At 45.0% G+C, this 26,148-nt stretch overlaps 2 long non-coding RNA genes across 2 annotated transcripts; both read left to right on the top strand.

Annotated features, from left to right (window-relative positions):
• Nucleotides 1–7,934: 7,934 nt before the first annotated feature.
• LOC140453128 (uncharacterized) lies at nt 7,935–15,224 on the top strand. The gene is made up of 3 exons (XR_011952309.1): nt 7,935–7,966; nt 14,106–14,250; nt 15,181–15,224. It is a non-coding gene; the product is annotated as an uncharacterized lncRNA (long non-coding RNA).
• Nucleotides 15,225–15,252: 28 nt separating this feature from the next.
• Nucleotides 15,253–24,510, top strand: LOC140496197 (uncharacterized). Its single transcript, XR_011964212.1, has 3 exons — nt 15,253–15,319; nt 21,076–21,219; nt 24,407–24,510. It is a non-coding gene; the product is annotated as an uncharacterized lncRNA (long non-coding RNA).
• The last annotated feature ends 1,638 nt before the right edge of the window (nt 24,511–26,148 follow it).

The following is a 26,148-nucleotide window of genomic DNA, read 5'->3' on the forward strand; positions in this document are numbered from 1 at the left end:
ACTAATGGTGATTTATTACCAGATCAGATGGTGTGTGGCTTGAAGGGTAACTTGCAGACGGTGCTGATTTCATTAATCTTCTGGCATCATCCTTCTTGATGATGGATGGAACAGGTTTGAAAGGTGATTTTCAAGGAGTTTTGGTGAGTTAATCCAATAAATGGTACTTACTGCTACCACTGTGAGCCTGAGCTGCACGTAGTGAGTGTTGAAGGTGGTGGATGTGATGCCAACCAAGTGGTTTCCTTTATCCTGCGAACTGCCAAGCTTCTAGAATGTTGTTCCTCATTCAGAATTCTCCCGAGATTAGCATACGGGCAAATGTTTTATTGACATTAATTTTAAGACAGCTCGAATATAATAACAGAAATGTGTTGCTGAGTCTGAGTTTTGGGCCCCATATCGAAGGAAGGGTATTGGAGGAGGTCTCGAGGAGGCTTAAAAGAATGATCCCAAGGATAAAGGGCTTGTCCCATGAGGAGCAAATGGGAACTCTGGGAACATACTCAATGGCATGTAGTCGGATGAGGGGGATCTGACTGAAACTTGATACTAAGAGGCCTGGATTGAGTGGATGTGGAGAAATTGTTTCCACCAATAGGAGATTAGGAACTGGGGACACAGCCTCAGGGTGAAGGGACGACCATTTAGATGAGGAGGAATTTCTGCTGCCAGAGGGTGCTGAAGCTGTGGATCTCATTGTCCAAGTGTCTTTAAGATAGAGATGGACAGGTTCTTGATCAGTAAGGGAGTAAGGGTTATGGGGAGCAGGCAGGAGAATGTGGTTGAGGAACAGGCCAGCCATGATTGAATGCTAGAGCTGATTCAATGGGCTGAATGGCCTCATTCTACCCCTGTCTTGGGGGGCCTCAGCAGGACATTTCTGCTCTCGTAATCTTGCCCTTTCGAAGTGAATGCTAACATTGCATTTGCCTTCCTCACTGTCAGATTTGATACATAATCCCCACATCTAAGTAAATAGAAGTATGATCTATGCAATCTATCAAGGCCGATTTCATTTTAAGATCTGAACTGTCCAGTCCCGTCATCAGCTGGAACCATAGTAAGGACAAGTGGAGAGTATCCCATCAGAATGCTGAGGTGTGCCTTGTAGACAGGCTTACGAGTGCAGAGGTGAGTCACTCACAGCAGAATACCGAGCCGCTGACCTGCTCTCACAGCCACAGGACTGATATAGCTGATCAGTCCCATTTCTGGTCAGGGGTAAGCCCATGATGTTATAAGGGGTGGGGGGGAAGTCAACAATAGTAATGGCTTGAATGTCATGAGGAGATGGTTCGATTCTCTCTTGTTGGAGATGATTATTGTCTGACAGTTAGTGTGAATGTCATCTGCCACTTAATTTCCTTCAAACATTTGTTTTCTCTCTTATCTCCCAATTCATTCCCAAATTTATTAATGTTTTTTCATTCACCTCCTCTGATCAGTGCAGTTATCTTTGTTTCAGAGTTATCTGTAAATCCCAGACACAAGTTTGACCAGTTTACATGGCAATTTCATTCATTTCAAAACTTTTCCTCCATAGGTTACTAATTGGTCCGAAATCTGTTCCTTAAAAATCTCTTTGCCTGTTGTAAAGTCTGGATATTGTCTTTCATACTGAATATCTCATCATTCGTGTTTCCCAGTTTGCATCAGCATTTCGAACTTTAATTGTTCTTTTCATGTCAAAGCATCAGTAATCCATCCGTCCTGGTTTTTAATTCTGCACTCAGCCAACTATTCTGAGCCATCAGCAATTCCTTCTCCTATTCACGGTATTTGTCACACGATCTCAGAGAGGTTTTTGACATTTGACGTTTTAAAGTGAAGATCAATCTTTGTTGAATTTGCTTCCACGTGTTTATCATTGAGACATTGTAAGTTCTCGCTCAAGTACTTTAGTTCCTGTGACCGATGCTGAAGTGCTCTCGCCAGTTTGTATTTTCTTCAGCAAATTCACCATTTCAGCACAAAATTGGTTCACCACTTGATCAGCTTTTCCTTTAACTGTCATTATCAGCAATAGGCTGCTTGGGTTTGGCCTCAGTAATTGTGGAGAGTTTGGATAAGACCAACATGATCAGGAGCTGCAACAAGACACTCATCAATGACACTGTCCCAGTGTCTCTCAAAAGATGAAGTTGTTCCTTGGTTTTGTTGGAGAGGAAAGGGAATACTTCTCACTGAGAGATAAAACCTCTGTAACCTCCTGTAATCTGGCTAAGTTCAATGGAGTTCAAGGAAATATTTCCTTATCTATCCTGAGGTACATTCTCTATTCTAGAAGGTTCTGGGAGAACATGCTGCTCTTCTATTGCCCCTGGTTTATGGGCCCATTTCCAGCAATCAGTGCAATGTTGTTCCTGTGTTACATTTTGTTTCAAAAGAAACATAGGCTTTTGGACTTCACTCCCACTCTCAGCATCTCTCAGTTTGACTTGAGAAGAGTGTCCTTTTGGGTGGAAATTTCTGCTCCCTTGAGTGGCATGGGAAATGGTAAGAAAATTGGGAAAATACAGAGAGAATGGAAAAATCAGGTCCTCAATGTTGGGAATAACATTTCCAGTTTTCCCAACAGTTCACACAGCAAATTCTGAATCTTGCACATGAGCGGTCACCATTTTATTTCCTTGAAGTTGCATCTCATTATCAGCCCCAATCCCATCACTGTATGCAGCTTCCAGTTCTCCTCCCTGTCCCTGAGAAACTAGATGACACCAATTCAAACTAAACTACATGGATGTCACTGCGGTTGCCTGGCAACTGCAGCTTATTGCCTCCTTCTCCATGCCTTTGGACAACTCCATCTTTCCATCATTTCACCACATGCTCCATGGACACTGTCCTCTTCCACCCTTGATCCATGCAAGTGGGCATCACCAAACACCCAGCCTCAGCACATCATCACAGCTGCTTTTAGACAAAACACACACCTCGTCACCCCCTTCAGACTTCACTTTCGAGCTCAGGGATGCTAATGAGCTGCTTGCTTCTGCCAGTTACTTTGCAGACAGGGACACATATGAATCTCATACATCTACAAATGATGTATGTGCTGGCTCAGTCAAGCAGCCTGAACAGTGGGATTCTCCCCCAGAGCTGGTTTCTCCCAGGTACAGGGTGCTATAGAGTGCACCCATCTTGCTCTGATCGTTTTCTATCACCAGCCGGTAAACGTCGGCAACCGAAAAGGTTCCCACTTCATCAACTCCATCAAAAGCTGATGACACCTTTACAAAAGGCTCAGACTGAGGCAGAACAGAGACACAACACTGTCCATGTTTCCACCAAGGCCATAATGGAACTGATCGTAGACCTGTTGACGTTGGTAATACTGTCCAATGAAGAAAGATTGAAAAAAAATTGGTCTTTATTCTCTAGAGTTTCAAAGAATAAGAAATTATTTCGCTGAAAAATGCAAAATAGTAAAACAGTTGATGCGGGTGAAACGTTATCCCTAGTGGGGGTGGTCTAGAACCAGGAACAATTGAAAAATAAGGGGGATGCCACTTCGGTGTGAATGAGGAGAATTGTTTTCACTCGGAGGGTTGTGAATGTTTGGAACCCTCAGACTTCCAAAGAATTCTCCGCAGAAGACTGTGGAGAATCCAGATTTGAGTATATTTAAGGGAGAGATTGATACATTTCTGGTGGTCACTAATATGGGGATAGGGTGAGTAAAGGACTTTTGAAATGTTCAATCAGCTATGATCATACTGAAGGGCAGGGCAGTTTCAATGGGCTGAATGGCCATCTTTGCCTCCTGCGTTCCTGTGAGGCTTTGCTGCCTGGACTGCTCCTGTTGGGACTTAGAGTCTAACCAGAAAGGGTGTGCAACTTCATTGAGGAAGTTTCTGAGGAGGAAGATGAGGATCAGGACATTGACAAGGAGAGGTGCCCAAGGAAGCATGATAGAGCTATGTTTCATCAAGCTCGAGGAAATAACTGAAACCTGCTTCCAGGATGAATGTGCTGGGTTTTCAACTTCCTTTCATTCTCGGTGAGGTGTATGGTAAGACACCCCAGGTCAGTATGTGTGGAGCAGACAATTTCTGTACTCCTTGAACTTGTCTGTTAATGAAGAAATGGTTTGTTCTTCATGTGATTGTCTGCTTGCTCTCTTCAGGTGCTTCCACCTTCCAGTATCTGCAGTAATTCTGATGCTATCTGCAGTCGAGGAGTTGGGTGCTTCTGAGAGAATGAGTAAGGCTTGGCCATCACAGCTTCTTTCTCCCTTGGGATATCTGAAAAGGCTGCTCACCTCTTACTAGCTCCAACAGCCACACAGACAATGAAGCCGACACTTTGAGAATGCAAAGGAGCATATTTTTAGAGAAATGCACTGATGTGTCATCCCTGTCACCCATACGCCCTCAGTGCAGTTTTTAATTTCCTTTCCATCTCAGTCCAATGTCTCAGTGCAGTCCGGCCTTCTGCTGCTGGGATAGGGGCAATGTTCTCTGTAGCCGGTCTTGTTAGCCTGGAAGACTTGGTTGGTCACCCAAATCAGGGATATTTGATTCTAGAGGGCCCAGGTTAGCTGAGATTGTCCTGCCGGGTTATAGGCTCATCCCTCTTGGCTTGGACTTCAGTAGGTATTAGCATCAGAGGCAGGGGGGAGGTGAAGGGGCCAGACACCACTAGACTGTCCTGAGAAGCTGCGGGAGGTCTCATGTGGGACTCCTTCTCCAGTGGGTGTCTGCTGGCACCATCCTGTCTCCCTGAGAGGAAGAAGGATCTGGAATGAGGTTGAGGTCCCTCATCCCCCTTTGGCTTTGCCATTGATGCTGAGAGCCGATAGCTACACTAATGGAGTTCAGGCCTGGGTGTATAAGCAGCAGACACTTGGTGTGCAGGACCTGGGTTTCCAGAGCAGTCACCAGCCTGTCCATGGTGCCAGAGCTAGCATTGGTGCACTCATCCATCCTTGGATTCACTTTCCTGCCTGCTGCAGACAAGCTTGTATACTGTTGCTGGGTGTTTCTCTGCATGTTGCTGATCTCCTTTAATTGCTGTGAACAGAGGGTCATATTCTGCCTGGTGTTGTGCAGGTGCCTGGTCTCCAGTTCTCTCCTGACCAGTGACCTGGGACATTTCTTCCTCGGCCAACTGTGGGACAGCACAATGATGTGCTCACCAGACTGTGCTCCTATCTCTAATCTAGAAAGTGTACCCACTGAGATGAAAGTCTGAGCTGGTACAGGGTGCAGTGAAAGCCTTGCTGGGACATCCTCTGAGCACTCAGCAGCATCCTCTTCAGAGGTGGGGTTCGAACTGAAGCACTCCAGTCTGTGTCTCTTCTTTGTGGTGGTTTGCTGGGTCTCACAAGAGCCTGCATCAGAGAAGAAAGGGAACTAATTGTGTGAAAGGACGAAAGGTCGGTGCGTATTGAGAACGTGTTGGCGCTGGCAATAACGAGAAAGCAGCACATCACGCCCCAATCAAACTGGAGGGGAAGTGGTGGGAATGTGGGAATGTAACTGGATTAGTAATGCTGAACCCCAGGCTGGTCTTCTGGGGACATGGTTTTCAATCACACCATGGCTGTTTGTCAGGTTTGCCAGGGAGATCGGAGGAGCTGAATGTTATTTAATGAAGAAAGCCTGTAGAAAACGACAAAAGAGGGTTTTGGAAGTTCTCTTCCAGGAATCTCAAAACGTGAGTGTGTAAGTTCAGAAGGTAATCGGAAAGGCCAATGGAATGTTGCTCCTTATTTCAAAGGGAATGAAGTGTAAAAATAAGGACGACTTGTTAAAATGAAACTGGGCACCTGCTGGAACACACCAAGAAGACAGTGAACAGTTTGGTCCCCTACTCTAAGGAAAGATGTACGGACATTGGAGATAGTCCCGAAATGTTCACTGTGTGGGTCCCAAGGAAAAGGGGGTGCAGGAGCAGAGGGTCTTGGGTGTTTAGGTGCACAGATCATTGAAGGTGGTGGGACAAGTGGAGAAAGCAGTTGAAGCCCACAGTATTCTCACCTGTATTAGTAGTGGCATGGAGTACAAGAACAGGGAGGTGATGTTGAACTTGTATAATTCATTGGTTAGACCACAAGTGGAGTATTGTTAGGAGATGTGGGCATATTATTATAGAAAGGATGTGAGTGCATTGGAGAGAATGCAGAAGTAATTTACAAGAATACGTCCAGGAATGAGGAATGATAGTGATGGGAATAGATTGAAGAAGTTCACACTGTTCTCATTCGAGAGAGGATGGCTGAGAGGAGATTTGATAGAGGCTTTTGAAACCGAGTGGGCTGGATGGAGCCCACAGGGAGAAACTGCTCCTGCTTGTGAAAGGAACAAGGACAAGAGGGCAGGGAGTTAAAGGGATGGGCAAATCAAACAGGGGTGATGTGAGAACAAACAAACACATTTTCACTGAGTGAAGAGTTAGAGTATGGAATGGTCTGCCTGGAAATGTGGTGCAGGCAGGTTCAATTGATGCTTTCAACAGGGCGTTGGCTGGTTATTTGGATCAAAATCATATGCAAGGTTTTGGGGAGGAGGCAGGAGATTGGGATGAGGTAATGATGCTTGTTTGAAGAGGTGTGCAAGCACAATGGGCCAAATGGCCTCATTCTGCATTGTAAGAATTCTGTGATTCTGTACGGAGGGATATCGCTATGATAAGAAGTTGATGAGATTTTGCCTGTACTTGAGGTCTCACAGATTGGGAGATGACCTTGTTGAAACATTTCAGGTTATGGGGGTTTGACAGTTGAGATGCTGAGGGTTATTTCTCGTCATGAGAGAGTTCAGGGGCAGAGGGAATAATCTCAGAGTAAGGTGTGTCTGTTTAAGACAGAGACGATGAGGAATGTCTTTTCTCTGAGGCACTGGTCGTATGAAACTATTTACTGCAGAGGCCTGGAGAGACTGGGCCATAAAGTGTATTAAAGACTGAGTTCGACAGATTTTTATTCAGTGACAGAGTTAAGAATTATTGGAGAAAGGTCGGGAAGTGGAAGTGAGGATGATCACATCACCCTTGAACTTATTGAATCACAGAGCAGATACGATGGGCCAAATGGCCTCCTTCTGCTCCAATGTATTATGATCTTATTAAATTGTGGAACAGGCCCAAGGCCTGTCTGGCCTGCTCCTGCTCCATGTCCATCTGTTTATATGTGTCCCTGCCTGCTAGGCCTCAATGTTTAACAGGTACATCTGGAACCTCCACCAGACTGGGAAGGCTGAATAGGGCCCCAGTGAGAGCTGTATTAAAGCTTCAATTTTAAATGTTTGGATTTCCTTCAGCAGTCCAAATCTTGATCTCAGCCTGAGCCCCTGGTTAGCCCCAATTCCACTCCTGTTAATGTGGGATTCCCCTCCGATCAGGGATAGATAGAGCAGTTACACAATAGCACCCACTGAAGGGCTTAGACTTGGGAATTCTCACATTTGGAATCTGTGGACTGACACTTTGTGATAATAATGATCACGTTTTAGTCACCATTGAAGTATTTAAACATTTATCCAAGACACAATGATACTTGGGTACTGATCAAGAACAGGGACATTCTGGAATGTTCCCTGATCTCCTTTCACTTGCTCAAAACCAATTACACTTCTCATTTTTCTGTGCTCTGATGACAGGTAGAGACATGAAGATGTTTAACATTTCCATGTTGGAGATGAATCAATCTGTGAAATACTTATAGTATGAAGCTTTAATTTAGGATGATCTGTTGCAATATTTTTACCATATTTCTTTACAGGACATTTTTGCCTTTTTTCCAAGTGGTGACCCATTTAAAATTATAACACAGAGTAACCTTTCCAATCATGTCAGTGTCACTACCCCAGTGACAGGCAGAGCCTGTGAAACACCCCCAGTAAGACAGAATTACCCTTCAGTATCTCAATTCCATTATTTATAAACATCGATTTGATTGAAAAATATCTCACGTATGAATTTCCACTTTAGGAATCATCCTCCAGCCTGTCCTCTTCAGCAGGTAAATGAACTTTATCATAAAATCGACTATTCAGTTTTGGGAATTGTGCTACAGTGATGGCTGTATTAGTGCAGAGCTTGCTGGATGGAAGCACAGTGGGAGAAAGACCACTGTAACAGCAGATTGTGGAAATATCTTGTTTGAATTTTCTTATAAAACACAGCCCCCATTTATCTCTCCTCCCTGGAGGCTCTCTGCTTCTATTCCCGATGAAGGACTTTTGCCTGAAATGTCAATTTTCCTGCTCCCCAGATGCTGCCTGACCTGCTGTTCTTTTCCAGCACCACTCTAATCTAAACCACAGTTCCAATGATTTCAGCTTTATGGTGTATCCATTGTTTTACTGCAAATGTAGAGCAACCTGCTGTTAGTTTCCAAAGTCTTCAGAATAGAATTAAATATGAGATAATGATGGCAATGGTATTTTATATTCAGGATACTTCCCCTCAAGAGTCCACCAATCTCACTAACTTGGTGTAGTCTTCCCCCTAACCTGTCTCTCCCCCCTCCCACCAGATCCTGTTGATTTTCACTCATGCACTGCTCTGCATCAACCATCATTCCCCTCAGCTTTCACAGCAACCTTCAGCCAGAAGTGCTGAGTGGATGATCCATCTTGGCCTCCTCCAGTGGCCCCCAGCGTTAGAGATACCAATCTTCAGCCAATTCAGTTCCCTCCACATAATATAGTCCTAATAGTCCTAGAATCGTTGAAGAAAGGATTGTCCCAGGACAGGATGGGATCTATCCCAGGTTGGTGAGGGAGGCGAGAGAGGAAATAGGTGTGGCCCTGACAGATATCATTGTGGCATCCTTAAACACAGGTGACGTGCCAGAGGACTGGAAGTTTGCTCATGTTGTACCCCTGTACAAGAAGGTTAGTAGGGATATTCCAGGTAACTATAGACCAGTGAGCCTGATGTCAGTGGTGGGAAAGTTGCTGGAGAAGGTACTGAGGGATAGGATCTACTTATATTTAGAAAGGAATGGCTACAGGGATGGTGCAGGAGGGAGGGATTTCGGTATTTGGATAACTGGGGTTCTTTCTGGGGAAGGTGGGACCTCTATAAACAGGATGGTCTGCACCTGAACCTGAGGGGCACCAGTATCCTTGGGGGGAGGTTTGCTAGTGCTCTTGGGGGGGGTTTAAACTAACTCTGCAGGGGCATGGGAACCCAGACTGCAGCTTTAGGGTGCAGGACCTGGAGTGTAGGGAGGTTAGGAATATGGCATCAATCTTAAAGGAGGGTGCCTGTAAACAGAAGAGTGGCTTGAAGTGTGTATACTTTAATGCCAGAAGTATACGAAATAAGGTAGGTGAACTCGCAGCGTGGGTTGGTACCTGGGACTTCGATGTTGTGGCTATTACGGAGACATGGCTAGATCAGGGACAGGATTGGCTGTTGCAGGTTCCAGGGTTTAAATGTTTTAGTAGGGTCAGAGGTGGGGGTAAAAGAGGGGGGGGGTGTGGCTTTGCTTGTCAAAGATAGTATTACAGTGGTGGAAAGGAAGATGGACGAAGATTTGCCATCTGAGGTAGTTTGGGTTGAGGTTAGGAATAGGAGAGGTGAGGTCACCCTGTTAGGAGTCTTTTACAGGCCTCCTAATAGTCCTAGAATCGTTGAAGAAAGGATTGTGAAGATGATTCAGGAGAAGAGTGACAGTAATAGGGTGATTGTTATGGGAGACTTTAACTTTCCTGATATTGATTGGGAAAGCTATAGCTCAAGTTCGTTAGATGGGTCAGTGTTTGTGCAATGTGTGCAGGAGAGTTTCCTGACACAATATGTAGATAAGCCAACAAGAGGTGAGGCCATACTGGATTTGGTTCTGGGTAACGAACCAGGCCAGGTATTAGAACTAGAGGTAGGTGAGCACTTTGGGGACAGTGACCACAATTCGGTGATTTTTACTCTCGTGATGGAGAGGGATAAGTGTGTCCTACAGGGCAAGAGTTATAGCTGGGGGCAGGGAAATTATGATGCGTTGAGGCATGACTTAGGATGTGTGGATTGGAAAAGTAGATTCCAAGGCAAGAGCGTAATTGATATGTGGAACTTGTTCAAGGAGCAACTATTGAGTGTCCTTGATAAGTACGTACCTATCAGGCAGGGAGGAAAGGGTCGTGTGAGGGAGCCGTGGTTTAATAAGGAATTGGAATCCCTTGTTAAATGGAAGAGGGCGGCCTTTGTAAAGATGAGGCGTGAAGGTTCAATAGGGGCGATTGAGAGTTATAAGGTAGCCCGGAAGGACCTGAAGAGAGAGCTAAGAGCAGCAAGGAGGGGACATGAAAGGTCCTTAGTTGGTAGGATTAGAGAAAACCCTAAGGCTTTCTATAGGTATGTTAGGAATAAAAGAATGACTAGGGTAGGAATAGGTCCAATCAAGGATAGTAATGGGAAGTTGCGTGTGGAGGCTGAAGAGATTGGGGAGGCGCTGAATGAATACTTTTCGTCAGTATTCACTCAGGAACAGGACATTGTTGTCGATATGAATACTGAGGCACGAATAAGTAGAATGGATGGCTTTGAGATATGTAGAGAAGAGGTGTTGGAAATTCTGGCAAGGGTGAAAATAGATAAGTCCCCTGGGCCTGATGGCATTTATCCTAGGATTCTCTGGGAAGCAAGGGAGGAGATTGCAGAGCCATTGGCCTTGATTTTTGTGTCCTCTTTGTCTACAGGAGTAGTGCCAGAGGACTGGAGGCTAGCAAACGTGGTTCCCTTGTTCAAGAAGGGGAATAGGGATAATCCTAGTAACTATAGGCCAGTGAGTCTCACTTCTGTTGTGGGCAAAGTCTTAGAGAGAATTGTAAGGGATAGGATTTATGCACATCTGGATAAGAATAATGTGATCAAGGATAGTCAGCATGGTTTTGTGAAGGGCAGGTCATGCCTCACAAACCTTATTGAATTCTTTGAGAAGGTGACTAAGGAGGTAGATGAGGGGAAAGCGGTAGATGTGGTATATATGGACTTTAGTAAGGCGTTTGATAAGGTCCCCCATGGTAGGCTACTGCAGAAAATACAGAGATATGGCATTGAGGGTGAGTTGGAGGTTTGGATTAGGAATTGGCTGGCTGGAAGAAGACAGAGGGTAGTAGTTGATGGCAAAGGTTCATCTTGGAGTGCCGTCACTAGCGGTGTTCCGCAAGGATCTGTTTTGGGACCATTGCTGTTTGTCATTTTTATAAATGACCTGGAGGAAGGGTTAGAAGGTTGGCTGAGCAAGTTTGCGGATGATACGAAAGTCGGAGGAGTTGTAGACAGTGAGGAAGGATGTGGCAGGTTACAGCGGGATATAGAGAAGCTGCAGAGCTGGGCAGAAAGGTGGCAAATGGAGTTCAATGTAGCAAAGTGTGAGGTGATTCACTTTGGTAAGAGTACTAAAAAGATGGATTACTGGGCTAATGGTAGACTACTTGGTAGTGTGGAAGAGCAGAGGGATCTTGGTGTCCATGTACACAAATCTCTGAAAGTTGCCACCCAGGTAAATAGTGCAGTGAAGAAGGCATATGGCGTACTGGCTTTTATTGGTAGAGGAATTGAGTTCCGGAGTCCTGAGGTCATGCTGCAGTTGTATAAGACTCTGGTGCGGCCGCATCTGGAATATTGTGTGCAGTTTTGGTCGCCATACTATAGGAAGGATGTGGAGGCACTGGAACGGGTGCAGAGGAAGTTTACCAGGATGTTGCCTGGTATGGTAGGAAGATCGTATGAGGAAAGGCTGAGGCACTTGGGGTTGTTTTCATTGGAGAAAAGAAGGTTTAGGGGTGACTTGATAGAGGTGTACAAGATGATTAGGGGGTTAGATAGGGTTGACAGTGAGAACCTTTTCCCACGTATGGAGTCAGCTGTTACAAGGGGGCATAGCTTTAAGTTAAGGGGGGGTAGATATAGGACTGATGTTAGGGGTAGGTTCTTCACTCAGCGAGTCGTAAGTTCATGGAATGCCCTGCCAGTAGCAGTGGTGGACTCTCCCTCTTTATGGGTATTTAAGCGGGCATTGGATAGGCATATGGAGGATAGTGGGTTAGTGTAGGTTAGGTGGGCTTTGATCGGCGCAACATCGAGGGCCGAAGGGCCTGTACTGCGCTGTATTCTTCTATGTTCTATGTTCTAACATCAAGGAATGGCTGGAAATGCTGGATTCTGCAAAGGCTCTGGGCCCTGACAACATTTTTTGATTACTTACAGTGTGGAAACTGGTCCTTCCGCCCAACCCGCCAAAGCACAACCCACCCCCTACATTTACCCCTTCATTTACGGGCAATTTAGCATGGCCAATTCACTTAATCTGCACATTTTTGGACTGTGGGAGGAAACCGGTCCACCCGAAGGAAACCCACGTAGACACGGGGAGAATGTGCAAACTCCACAGAGGCAGTCACCTGAGGCGGGAATTGAACCCGGGTCTCTGGCACTGTGAGGCAGCAGTGCTAACCACTGTGCCACCGTGCTGCCCATAAATAGTACAATAGTACTGGCAATAGTGCTGAAGACTTGTGTTCCAGAACTTGCGACATCCCGAGCGAAGCTGTTCCAGTACAGTTACAAAACTGGGATCTACACAATAATGTGGAAATTTGCCCAGGGATGTCCTGCACATAAAAGGCAGGACAAATCCAATTCCCGCCCATCAGTCTACTCTCAACCATCAGGAAAGTGATGGAAGGTGTCCATCAACAGTGCTTTCCAGCAGCACCTGCTCAGTAACGCCGAGTTTAGGTTCCACCAGGTCATTCAGCTCCTGACCTCATTACAGCATTGGCTCAAAAATGGACAAAAAAACTGAATTCCAATGGTGAGGTAAGAGTGACAGTCCTTGATATCAAGGCTGCATTCAACCAAGTGTGGCATCAAGGAGTCCGAGCAAAACTGGAATTAGTGGGCATCAGGGGGCAAAATCTTTGGTATTTAGAGTCATCCCTTGACACGCAGGAAGATACTCGTGGTTGTTGGAGGTCAGTCATCTTAGCTCCAGGACATCTCTGTACACATTCCTCAGAGTAGTGTCCTAGGCCCAAACAACTTTAGCTGCTTCATCAATGATCTTCCCTCCATCACCAAGTCAGAAGTGGGGGTGTTTGCCAATGATTGCTCAATGTTCAACATCATTCATGACTCCTCAGATACTGAAGCAGCCCATGTTCAAATGCAACAAGATCTGGACAATATCCAGGCTTGGACTGACAAGTTTCAAGCCACACAAATGCGAGAGTGTGACCATCACCAAGAAGACACAATCTAACCCCCACCCCTCGACATTCAATGATGTTCCCATCACTGAATGCTCCACCATCAACATCCTGGTTATCATTGACCAGCAACTCAACTGGACTCACCACATTAACCCAGTGGCTACAAGAGCAGGTCAGAGGCTGTGACGAGTAACTCCTGACTCCGCAAAGCCTGTCCACCATCTGCAAGGTACAAATCAGGAGTGTGATCGAATATTCCCCACTTACCCCACTTACCAAAGAAGCTTGACACCATCCAGGATAAAGCAGCCCGCTTTATCCCCACTAAATCAACAAGCATCCACTCCCTCCATCACTGATGTTCAGTAGCAGCAGTGTGAACTATCTACAAGATGCACTGCAGAAATTCACCAAAGATCCTCAGACAGCACCTTCCAAACCCACAACCACACCCATCTGGAAGGACAAGGGCAGTACAGACATGGGAACAACACCACCTGCATATTTCCCACCAAGACACTCACCATCGTGACTTGGAAATATATCACCATTCCTTCACCATCGCTGGGTCAAAATCCTGGAATTCCCTCCCTAATGGCATTGGGGGTCAACCCACAGCAGGTGGACTGGTTCAAGAAGACAGCTCACACCCACCTTCTCAAGGGCAGCTGGGACGGGCAATAAATGCCGGCCAGCCAGCAATGCCCACATCCCACAAATGAATAAATAAATAAAGAGCCCTTTCTTACATTACCCACGGGCTTATGACTAAACACCCTCTCCTCCTTTCAAAAAAACATCTGAACAAAGGTTTCCAATTCCCCAATTCTAGTTGCGAGTTTTGGGTAGTTTCTTGTTATTTCCTGTATTATTCCTGATAAAGTTCAAACCATTTTACTTGTTTATATTTTGTCTCCTTCATATTCCGTCATCGTGCAGGTAACAATCCCACTCCCCAGAATTTGGATCCCAACCAAATGTGCCGTGACATGATGCAGCAACTGCTTTCCCGGGAGAAAAATATGAACAACTCTGATTCAGTGAACAAATTCCTAGGGCAATGTGATGGTGTCATTCCTGACAGGTAGGTATCAGTGCTCATAAAATGTGATGTTCATCTGAGAACAGAATCTGTGGGATTGATTGGTCACACTGTGGTTAGCACTGCTGCCTCCCAGCACCAGTTATCTCAGTTCAATTCCAGCCTTGGCTGACTGTCTGATTGGTGCAGACTCAATGGGCCATGTGGCACTGCAGGAGATCTGTGATTTTCAACTTGTTGCTAATCAGCTGTCTGTTATAGACACCGTCTAATTTTCACCTCCAATTAATGTACAATTCCAGTTTCAGCCCGGTGATTAAATTAAACATCTACGAGCAAGCGTTCATGTGAATGTTGTGTGGGGGTCAGGTGCTTACCTTTTGTCACGTGTTGGGTATTTCTCTCCTTTCCCTATGTTCCTGGTTCAGATCCTGGTTCAGGATAATTTCCACCCATCAAGGTCAGGTTCCATGTTGGCAGTGGTGAGCAGGTCTGTTAACATTGCTGATGGAATGGGGGCATTTGCAATATCACGAGAAGATGGAAGAATTTCTTTACATGTTCACCTTTTTAAAGCTCCCTTTTTTGTCTGTTTAAAGCTCCCTGACTGATCGCACTAATCCGTGATTAAAATGGTTAGTGCCTGACACACATGCCCAGTCCCTGGTAATGCTGGCTGCCAGACTCTGAGCACCACCAGGGCTCACAGTATGAGAAATATATCTTGCTTCATTTCATCATTTACTTAATAATCCACGGTATGTTTTCCTGGATTTATTGAAGCACTTTACAGCATTTCCCCTGGAAAATCCTACATGTGTCATCAACAAGGTCCCTCTGGTTATGAGCTTGTGGGGGTGACCCCTTTACGTTTTATTGTGGAGCCATGTACATGTTGCTCACTGCACAGATGTTGCCAGGCTGAATATTTCCAGCACTTTCTGCTTTTATTAAATTGCGTTTCTGTTATAGTACAACACTGGAGAGAATACTCGCAGAGATAGAATTTGAAGGAGGAAATCAATCCTGGTCAACGCCAACTTACTTTGCTCACATTCAAAAAATAGAAGCTGAAAAGTTCCCAGGACTTCACTTTCCTCCATCAGATTTGGTGAGTGTTGTGTTTAGCTGGGCATTGTAAGCAATGACTATCATGTGTTGGAAACTAACACCATTTTTAGAGAAAATGCTGTGAGAGGGCTTGAGAATCTTTCAGTGTAGTTATTTTAAACTGGAGTTAACCCTTCCTGTGAATTCACATTGATACTGTATTCTAGATTTATTTAATTCCACTCAATGTTTGTGAACTACCTCAGGGTCATACTTAATCCGATCCTGAACCTCTCCAAAGGTGCTCTTGAATTTGTCAGAAGATGCATCACAATTGTTGATAATTTTTATTATTCACTTAGAGTTTGGAATTGAAAAACAATGTAAATTTATGGATGAAACCAATAAAGGTGGGGATTACCACAAATGATCAGAAATCTAATAATTGTAGAATAGGCATAAAGTTTACAAACAAATATCAATACGTATAAACATGTGATACACATTTTGGTTTGAAAGATAAAGACATAATCTCTTACTCGAAAAACAAGAATTTAATTTGAGTACAGTAACAAAAGGATCTCAGCAGCAGTACACAGATAATTAGGGTGGCATGGTGGTTTGATGGAAAGTACTGCTACCTCACAGCGTCATGGGCTTGGATTCGATCCCACCTTTGGGTGGCTGTCAGTGCGGAGTTTGCAGATTCTCCCCGTGTCTGTGTGGGTTTCCTTCAGATGCTCAGGTTTCCTCCCACAGTCCAAAGATGTGCAGGTTGCATGGATTGACCGTGATAGTGTCCTGGGGTGTACAGGCTAGGTGGGTTAGCCATGGGAAATGTCGGTGTGTGGGTCTGGGTGAGATGCTCATTGGACGGTCAGTATGAACTTGATGGGCCAAATGGCCTGCTCCCACAATGTAGGGATTCTATAAAAATGCAGGTTTTTAAGTTCAGAATAAAAGAATCATCGTGCTTAGTTCACATCTAGATGAATAGAGTGAAAAGGAAGGAAATTATGCAAACTTATCTCAAATCTTGGTTAGATCACTCTTGGAGTCCTATTTACTCCAAGAGAATGTGGAACTCACTACGAGGGGGAGGAATTGTGGTGAACTGCGGGGATGGATTGAAGGGGAGGTGAAGTACTGTACATCCATGTGGGAGAAGGGAATACAGCAAAGCTTTCCAAAGTGGGTTCGCAAATGATCTGACAGAATGATGCAGCTTTACATTCTTCCATTTTCTCAATCTGTGGGTGTGGCCTTAATGATTCACCTTTGAGGTGTGGCTCCTGCAGCACTGACGTTGGCCAACCTTACACACTGTTTGAAAACTATGAGATTTCCTCAAACCTCTCTGACCTATACCTCTTGTTCTTACAGTCCCACATGCCTCCATTCTTCAACGTTTCCCCCTTCATTTAAAAGTCTTTGTCCTTCCCCTGCTCTATCGGTCTTCCCCAGCTCCACTGGCCCTGACATCTCCCATTCTCCCTGAATGACCACAACAACTTTTCAGCCTTGTACAGGTGCCCTGGGTGGGAAAAGTTCAGAACCCTGGAACACAGGGTAAGTCTATTAGAGTTAGATATTGAAATCCCCGAATCCCCTTTCAGGAATAAAATCTGCTGTGTTTACCTGGTCTGCACTACATGTGACTCTTGTACAGGGCCGTGGTGAGGCCATACCGAGAATATTGTTGCAGTTTTGGTCTCCTTTTCTGAGGAAGGATACACTTGCTCTCGAGGGAGTGCAGTGAAGGTTTACCAGGCTGATTGCAGGGATGGCAGGACTGACAGATGAGGAGAGATTGACGAGGATAGGATGGTTTTTGCTGGAGTTCAGATGAATGAGTGGTGGGGAGTCTCATAGCGTCCTCCTGCTCCTTACCGATATGTTTTGTTGTTAGCTGCCCTCTGAAATAGCCTGGCAATCCTCAAAGTCACAGATAAGTTATAGGAAAGTCCCAAAAATATCTGTCCATGACAGTATTGATGAGGGTGACCACTGCAGAGTCCCAAGTACCAATTCATACCTCACACTGAAAGTATCTTCTTTGGTGACAAGGTGAAAGGCAGCAGTGATTGAATAATAAGAGAGACGATGGTACAAGGCAAAAGATGATGAGAATGGAACAAAGAAAGAAACAAAAGATGAGTCTCAACCAGGAGTACAGATGGGAAATGGCAGAATCCTCACCAACAGCGGCTGTGTGAAAAGACAGGGAGAGTCCTTTTGCCTGGCCCCATCACAGATCTTCCCATTCTCCTGCCCGTGTTGTTTAAAACCTGTTGTATCTCTGACTTTGTTTCGAATTCTGACAAAAGGTTTCCAACCTAAAATGTAACTCCACTTCTCTCTCCACAGATGCTGCCTGACCTGTTGTGTATTTCCAGCATTTCCTCTTATTACTTTTGATTTCCAGCATCCAGATTTGTTTGCTTTGTACTGTATCCCAGGTAGATCCCCATCCGAACCTAATGGATTGCTGCAGTTATTGTTACAACTCTCAGCAGGGCACTGGCAGACAACTAACAGCTTACTTTAATATGGTCACTCCTATCAGTGAATAACCCAGAGAGGAAGGGACTGTATTTACACGGGAAGGGAAGCTGTTTCTCAAGGAAGATGCCAGTTACCTCCCAGAATTCCATAAGGCCATAAGAAATGGGAGCAGGAGGAGGCTGTTTGGCCCCTTGAGGCTCCTCTGCCATTCAATAGGATAACAGCTGAGCCGACATTCCCCATGGCCACTTTCCACATAACCCCTGACGGTGGTGGCACCATCCCCCACCTTTTCCTCCACTACACCGATGACTGTATTGGCGCTGCCTTGTGCTCCCACGAGAAGGTTGAACAGTTCATCCACTTTACCAACACCTTCCACCCTGACCTCAAACTTACCTAGACCGTCTCAGACTCCTCCCTCCCCTTCTTAGACCCCTCCATTTCTATCTCAGGCGACCGAATCAACACGGACATTTACTATAAACCGACCGACTCCCACAGCTGCCTAAATTACACCTCCTCCCACCCTGCCCCCTGTAAAAACGCCATCCCATATTCCCAATTCCTTCGTCTCCGCCGCATCTGCTCCCTGGAGGACCAGATCAAATACCGAACAACCCAGAATGCCTCCTTCAAAGACCGCAATTTCCCTCAAGACGTAATTGACGATGCTCTCCACCGCATCTCCTCCACTTCCCGCTCCTCTGCCCTTAAGCTCCACCCCTCCAATCGCCACCAGACAGAATCCCATAGGTCCTCACCTACCACCATATACATCGTATAATCGTCGCTATTTCCACCACCTCCAAATGGACCCCACCACCAGGGATATATTTCCCTCCCCTCCCCTATCAACGTTCCGAAAAGACCACTCCCTCCATGACTCCCTCGTCAGGTCCACACCCCCCACCAACCCAACCTCCACTCCTGGCACCTTCCCCTGTAACCGCAAGAAATGCAAAACTTGCGCCCACACCTTCCCCCTCACTTCCCTCCAAGGCTCCAAGGGATCCTTCCATGTCCGCCACAAATTCAGCTGCACCTCCACACACATCATTTACTGCATCCGCTGCACCCGATGTGGCCTCCTCTTATTGGGGAGACAGGCCGCCGACTTGCGGGACATTTCAGAGAACACCTCTGGGACACCCGGACCAACCAACCCAACCACCCCGTGGCTCAACACTTCAACTCCCCCTCCCACTCCACCAAGGACATGCAGGTCCTTGGACTCCTCCATCGCCAGACCATAGCAACACGAAGGCTGGAGGAAGAGCGCCTCATCTTCCGCCTAGGAACCCTCCAACCACAAGGGATGAACTCAGATTTCTCCAGTTACCTCGTTTCCCCTCCCCCACCTTGTTTCAGTCCCAACCTTCGAACTCAGCACTGCCTTCCTAACCTGCAATCTTCTTCCTGACCTCTCCGCCCCCACCCCCACTCCGGCCTATCACCCTCACCTTAACCTCCTTCCACCTATCGCATTTCCAACACCCCTCCCCCAAGTCCTTCCTCCCTACCTTTTGTCTTAGCCCGCTTGGCACACCTTCCTCATTCCTGAAGAAGGGCTCATGCCTGAAACGTCGCTTCTCCTGCTCCTTGGATGCTGCCTGACCTGCTGCGCTTTTCCAGCAACACATTTTCAGCTCTGATCTCCAGCCTCTGCAGTCCTCACTTTCTCCAAGAAGATCCCCTTTATTCTGAGACTATGCTTGCTGGTCCTAGACTCTCCCATGAGGTGAAATACTCTCTCAGCATTTACACTGTCAAGCCCCTAAAGTGTATTCTAGTCACCCTTCTCTGAACTGCCTCAGAGTTCATTGGAATGTAATCTTTCCTTAAATAAGGGGACCAAAATACTACAGATGTGGTCTTACGAGCACCTTGTTCAGTTGCAGTAAGACTTCTCTACGTTTATATTCCAACTCCACTGAAATCAGGGCCAATATTGTATTAGACTTCCTGATTACCTGCTGCACCAGTGAGTGGGCTTGTTGTGTTTTGTGCACAAGTTTCTCCAAGTCCCCTTGTGTTGCAGCTTTCTGCAGGGTTTCTCCATTTAAATGACACTGTTTTGGTTTCCCTTCCAAAATGAACAGCTTTGCATTTTCTCACATTCTGCTCCATTTACCAACTTTGTGCCCACTCACTGAACCGATCAGTATTTCTGTATAAACTGTTGATCTCCCTCTGACAAGCTGCCTTTCCACCTATTTTCCTTCAGCATATTGTTCCTGATATTTCAGAGTACAGACTGTGATAAAGGCTCCCAATATGCTATTATCAGGGATCTTGGACTCTCAAGGTAAATGGATTTTCAGTTCTGTGAAAAATGTTCTGTGAAGCATTGGATCAAAACTACCTTTCCATGAAACGATGTGCTTAAGCTAAACACCCAAACATGTCACCTGATGGAAAGACTATTGGACAATGTTTCTTTGTTTCTTTTCCCCCCCATTGGATGTGGGTGTCACTGACTGGGTCAGCGTTTATTGCCCATCCCGAGTTGCCCATGAAAAGGTGGTGGTGAGATCCCCTTCTTGAACTGCTGCAGTCCCTGTGCTGTAGGTAGACCCACAATGGGATTGGGAGGGAGCTCCAGGATTTTGACCCAGTGACAATGAGGTCATGGTGAAATACTTCCAAGTTAGAAAAGTGAGCCACTTGGAGTGTTTACCAATTTAAGATTCATGACAGACTGAGAGACAGTTGGAGAGAGGGTAGGGAGAGGTTTGAAAGAAAAGAATACATACCAGTAAAAGAGCAGTTTAATTTTGACAGTCCCCAGACCATCAGAGCGAACAAGATGTCATAAGCTGTTTCAGCTGTACAGGTAGACAGAGCAGAAAAACTCCCTTAGCATTTCTTAGTCTGTCAGTGTCTGGGTATCTCAGAAAAGGAGAAAAGATCACAGGTGAATGTGTAAATGTCACCCTGGTGAGCTTGTCAGTTGAGTAAGAAATTGACCGGAGCGACAGTTCACAGGGGGTTAAGTCTGTTTGAGAGATACTATCGTGGAAATGGGTTCTTGGGTCTTTTTGCTGTTTATGATTGAATACTTCCAAAACGTCTCACTTATATCATGGTGTTGGTTTTTCCAGTTTGTATGCTAAACTTCTGCTCTTAGTTAAAAGAATATGAGAAACCTCTTATGAATATGTTCAGTGACTGATCACCATGGCACCCAAACTGGAAAAATAAACTTTACAGTCAATCAAGTCAGGTTTCACTCTGGAATCTAACTGGTTCAGTATTATCACCAGCTGGGCTCATGATAAACAACTGATTTACCTTGTTTCATTCAAACAGATCCAGCAGAAAAATGTCTCAAGCTTAGCCCGAAAGGTTGAAATTGAATTGCCTCCAACTCTTCTGGACAAGGTTAAGGAACAGCCAAATGTTCTGATATCGAGAATCATTTTTGTTATCTATGGAAATACAAAACTTTTCCAGGTAACGTAGTCAGAATCAACATTGAAGTAAAATGCAAGTTAATTCATTTGAAAAATAACAATAGGATAATATTATATCAAGTAATTGCTACATTTATGAAGTTAACAACGTGAAATGTCGTGCTGTGCCTCGGAGTGGGATGCAAGAAAGGACAGCAGGTTTATGCTCATACACGCTGCTTCATACTCTCATGGTCAACATTTTCCAACAAGAGAGAGAGAGAAATGTCCCAGTGATTGTATTGTACCGTGTCGTGTGATGGGGCTGCTATACCGAGTAGCTGGAGTTTTGTGGAAGCAGCAGGAACTGGGTGAGGGTCTGGCCTCACTGGGTTCTGCATGAGCACAAGGTGCAGTATCTGGATGTTTGGTCTGAGTCCCAGTCCCCAGGGACTGCTGGGTGATATGGCTGTGGTGCATTGAGCAGCGTGTGGTGAGAGTGGTGTGGTTGGGGGGAAATGTCCTTTTGAAGATACATTCACTGACCTCGACCACCTGTGTAAGCTCACTGCCATACTTGTGGCACTGCTTCAGACACAAGACCCACACTTGAAAACAGGAGAGAACACAGCTTCAGCACTCACTCTGTCACTCAAAGGAAAAGCTACCAAATTACACGAATCATTTAGACTGCCACTTAACTGTATTTTGCCTCTTGTATGGGGGCTTGTGTGCCTGTACGAACATCACATTTGACCCTTCAATTTACAAAACTTGTTAAGTAGTTTTTAGTTCTGGGCTGTATTGAAGTTAGAGCAGGAGAACACTGGGTTTGAGAGCATAAACTGCTCAGAAGGACAGTGATGTCAACCCTAGCTATGCATCTCATTCATTTTGTAGATTTCGACTAAGCCTCCCCTCAGCTCCTGCGTTCCGAGTTTTACTCACCTCTCCTTATAGCTCATGCCCTCTCATCCAGGCAGCATCCTTGTAAACTTTTCTTTCTGAAGCCTCCAATCCTTCCTTTGGACTGACGACCAGAAATGAACACAAAATCCTACGTGTGGCCTCATCAATGTCTTACATAGCTGCATCATGACCCCCTGACTCTTGAACACAATTCTCCAAGCAATTTTCTTCAATAAAGGCACAACATTAGTCCTCTGGCAACTCACCTGTGATGACAGATGAGTCAAATATTTCTGAATGGGCTCCACAATTTCTTCCGTCACTTCCCACAGCATTCTGGGATACACTTGATCAGGTCCTGGAGATTTATTTAACGTTATGTTTTCTCAGACATTCAACACTTCCTCTTCTGCAATGTGAACTGTTTTCAACACATCAATATTTATTTACCCAGAGTTCCCTAGCCACCATCTTTTTTCTCCACAGTAAAAGATTGACACGTAGTATTTATTTTGTATCTCTCCCATCTCCTAACACAGAGAGAGAACCTCATTGATCTATAAGGGACCTGATTCTCTCTCGAGCTCCTCTTTTACTGTTCATGTTTTTAGAGAATCCTGAACCTTATCTGCCAAGGCTCTCATATCCCCTCTCTGACCTCCTGATCTCCCTCTTCAGAATGCTCCTACCATCTTTATACTCTTCATAAGAATCATTTGATCCCAGTTGTCTACATCTCACGTATAATGCTTTTGTATTCTTGATGAGAACCCCAATCCCTTCATTCATCCATTGTTCTCTCAAAGGGTCATGAATCTATGGGGTTCTCTATTCCAGAATGCAGTGGACATGGGAGACTGAATAAATTTGAGGAGGAGAGAAACAGATGTTTAATTAATACTTGGTTAGAGGGTTATGGGGAGAGGGCAGGATAGTGGAGTTGAGGCAGAGATTAAATCAGCAATGATCAGTTGAACGGCAAAATAGGCTTGAGGGGCTGAGTTACCTACTCCTGCTCCTAGTTAATAGGTTTACTGTTTATTACTGGTGTTTTGTCTGCTTCCTCTTGTGTGAAAATGGACACAAGGTACTCAGTATATTGATCCATCATTAGCTTGGTGTTTCTTCCAGAATACCAGTCTCCAGCAAATAAAAATAACAAAGGAACCAACAGGAACAATACTTTCAGTTTTTGTTTATTTCATCTTTTGCATCACTTTGACGTTTCAAACATTAGTTGTCCTTATATGCTCCATTTTCATTCAGTAATTTTCTACTCTGGCCAGTTCATACTCACCAATTCTCCCAATCTCTCATATCCCGGGAAGTCCTCTGTAATTGTAAAAGAATTGGGCAGTATGGATTGGAACAGCTTTAACGAGCTGGGAAAATAGCTGACATTGGGACACCTGGAGTAAATACTGAAATGGAAGTGAAGGTGCTACAACCATCGGATAATCCATGGATTGGAAAACCATTTCCTGTTTTAACTTGATGTCAGGTAAACTGGAACATCGGCAGTCACAGACAAAGTGTTCCTTTCCAGTACAGAGTTCAGGAGATTACTTCCATCCACACAACATGAACTTTTCTATTTCCAATATTCAGTGCCCCGGATGAACAGACTCTCATTACAGGAAGAGATTCTTCCTTCAAATGTCGGATCATAAACAATGTGTTCAAAGTTGTAAAGAAGATATGAGGATTCAGTTTTAATCAGCCTTTTGGAATGTTTTTAGATTACTTACAGTGTGGAAACAGGCCCTTCGGCCCAACAAGTCCATACCGACCCACTGAAGGGCACCCACCCAGACCCATTCCCCTATATTTACCGCTGCACCTAACACTGTGGGCAATTTAGCACGGCCAATTCACCTATCCTGCACATTTTTGGACTGTGGGAGGAAACTGGAGCACCTGGAGGAAACCCACGCAGACACGGGGAGAATGTGCAAACTCCTCACAGTCAGTCGCCTGAGGCGGGAATTGAACCCGGGTCTCAGGCGCTGTGAGGCAGCAGTACTAATCACTGTGCCACCGTGCTGCCCATATGTTGGTGAGGACATTCTGCCAAATGAATCCAAACATGTTTCTGCAAACCTAAGCTGCCTCTGCCTTGTTTGGGTGGGCAGTTTCATGCTGGCTGTACACTCATACCATTCAGAAATGCTCCTTATTTTGCCTCACTTACTGAAATACCAATAAGGCCAAGTCTCTGCAAAAAGGGTTGTATATACGAATTTATTCAAATTTAATCCTGTTTAAAATACACTGTCCCATCTGTAAAAGGTATACACAGTCCTTAAGTATACATTACTCTTGCTGTTCTTTGTCTCCAGAGTGACAATAACAGCACTGTGTTAAACAATCTAGTAAGTGGAATAGAAGTGGTCAATGTCACCATTGAAAACCTCACAGACCCAGTGATCATTGTCTTCCAGAACACAACCTTGCTGGTAAGGGGAAAAACAAACATTCATTCATTCATCGTTGTGCAACTGAACAAATAAGTTATTTAAGTGAATGAGTGTCCTTCGTGATGTAAATCAATTCCATTTTAGACTAATTCAAGTGGAAAATGTGCCTTTTGGGATTTCAGAAAAGGTGAGTTAACATTTGATAAAACAAAATTTGTTAGCTCTAGAATTGGGGAGTAATGGCTCACCTCTGATTTTCTAACTTTTCATTGTAGGGAGCACAAGTCATGGCATCTGGAGTGAGTCTGGCTGTACGACAGAAAGTCAGCTTCACAACATCACCTGCAAGTGCAACCACTTGACCTCTTTCGCTGTCTTACTGGTACGAATGATCCAATCAAATACTGTGTTTTATTCTGGAACAATAAATCTCCAGCATGCTGTGATCAATCTGTCCTCTCATTGTGGTTTGAATACAATTTCATTGTGGAATGAAAGGGAAGCAGAGAGACATAGATCATTGAAAGTACAGATGGGGACCATTCTGTCCATCACGTCTGTGTGTACCAAGAGGGATCTATCCCAAATCAATCCCACTTTCCAGTAGCTGCTCTGTAAATTATAACAATTACATGCAGATCCAATTTTCATTTTTGAACATAATTAGGGTTTGACTCCATTACACTTTTTGGTTGCGAGTTCCAGATCCCTATCTTCTCCTCAACTGCCCTCTATTCATCCACAAATTAATCTAAATTTCTACCCCATGGTTAATGATCTCTCTGCCAAGGGAAACAGGCTCACTCTGCCTCAAGCGCCTATTGCATTGTCCATCTCAATTAAATTTCTCCTCAACCATCCCTGTTCCAAAAAAGCCTGGTCTCTCCAATTTGTCCTTGTGTTCTTTATTCCTGGTGATATCTTTGTCAATGTCTGTGTACATTTTGTCTGTGATCAAATCCTTCCAGTAACCCTGTAAATGGTGTTGTGTGCAGGACTCCACCAGTGGCTGCCCTAGATTGAGCTGATGCTCTCTGCTGCTATATTTTACACCTTGGTTAATCAACAATCCCATTGGCCTTCTTTGCAGCTGATCGACCTAATTTGTAACCTCAGGGAACATGTGCTCCACAGTCTCTCTATTCCTTCACACCGCTCAGTATTCCACCATTTATCGTTTCTTCCCTCACCCATTTGCCCCCTTCCAATTCCCTACTTACATTTCTCTCCATCGCGTTTTCTCCCAGCTCAGTGGTAATCTCTCTAATGCCTGAAGCTTTCTTCCTCACTATCCATTTTTATAACATCTGCAAACTGAATCCTGTCCCTACATCATTAATACCTTCCAAGTAAAGTAAGGGACAGAGCCTTACACAACTCCACTGAAACAGCCTCCCAATCACAAAAGCACTGTTGCCATTGCCCTTTGCTTCCTATCATTGAACAGCTCAGATTCAATTTGTCCCGTGCTCTTGGATCCTGTGCGTTCTTGCTTTTCTGCCCAGTCTCCCATATCATTCTTTCCCCTGAGAGTGGTCCCTGTCTGCTCAGTGACATCACTGACCCAGATAACAGGGAGGCAACATACCCCTCTGGTGTCTGTGGCTACAGTAATGTATGTTTATTCCCTTAAGTAGTGGTTGCACTTCCACTGTCATCATTCG

The sequence above is a fragment of the Chiloscyllium punctatum genome, chromosome 26 (genome assembly GCF_047496795.1).
Source record: "Chiloscyllium punctatum isolate Juve2018m chromosome 26, sChiPun1.3, whole genome shotgun sequence".
Lineage (NCBI taxonomy): Eukaryota > Metazoa > Chordata > Chondrichthyes > Orectolobiformes > Hemiscylliidae > Chiloscyllium > Chiloscyllium punctatum.